Here is a 1,186-nt window from a genome sequence, read left to right as displayed (position 1 = left end):
GAGCACCCGACTGCTCTTCCGAAGGTCAGGAGTTCAAATCCCAGCAACCACATGGTGGCTCACAACCATCCGTAATGAGATCTGACTCCCTCTTCTGGAGTGTCTGAGGACAGCTACACTGTACTTACATATAATAAATAAATAAATCTTTAAAAAAAAAAAAAGAATAACAAGAACAATGGGAAGAAGAATGAGAAAGAGGAGGGGGGAGGAGGAGCTGATTTCCTAGAACCAGAGACAAATCTACAAATCTTTTAGAAATGGAGACACAAGCTGGTAACATGGGTGTGGTGTGTCTTATTAAAAGATATCTTAAGTGAAGCCATATTTTCTTTGCTTTTCTTGGTTAGCAGAATTTATCAATTTATCTACTTATTACTTTAACCTAGCATTGAACTGTGAACTGATAAAATTATAAGTTCAAAAGGAGAAATTTATGGTTAGAAATTCAAAATTTAAAAAATGTACTTGCTAAAATATCAGTTTCTACATTATGAATTGTGCACTGTATGTATGTATGTATATATATATATATATATATATATATATATATGTATATATATATATATATATATATGTGAAAGCATTATAGTTTATTGGCTAAAATGTGATCTAGTGTTAACATACATTGCCTTCAGATATATTCAGGGAAATGCTCCGTCTTGGAGCTTTGTCGTCTTGAGTAATTGTGCAATTTTCTCCTGTTGACAAAATGAGACACTGGTGACTCTCCTACAGAGGGGTCACTCTTCCATTTCAGCTGGTCTCAGAGGTCTTGTTAGTAACAAATTACTTGTAAGTTCAGGCCTCAGAAGACCCATGTGTACTGTAAGACCCCATTGTACCATCTTCTTCTGCATTTGCACACAAATCCATCCCCTTGAGCTCTGAGCTTGAATTCAAGTGATCTCTGTAGAGCTGAGTCTCTGGAGACCAAACTAAAAGGCAAATGAGTGTTGCTTTCCTGTGTTGACAGATGGTAGTCACTGCTGGTTTCAAATATCTCACTGCTGAGACTTTCAGGCTGCATTTATGACAGATCTAAAAATCTGAATTGAATGAGGGAACATGAAAGAGTCGTCCTTATTCTTTTCTCAAGGTTTTGTCACTGTATGAATCAGTGAGAGACAAATCACTATCGACCACAGAGAAAGCAATCCATTGATTATTTCTTTTTTTTTTTTTT

This window comes from Mus caroli, chromosome 6 (assembly GCF_900094665.2).
Source record: "Mus caroli chromosome 6, CAROLI_EIJ_v1.1, whole genome shotgun sequence".
NCBI classification, from domain to species: Eukaryota; Metazoa; Chordata; class Mammalia; order Rodentia; family Muridae; genus Mus; species Mus caroli.
This window is presented reverse-complemented; position numbering follows the sequence as displayed.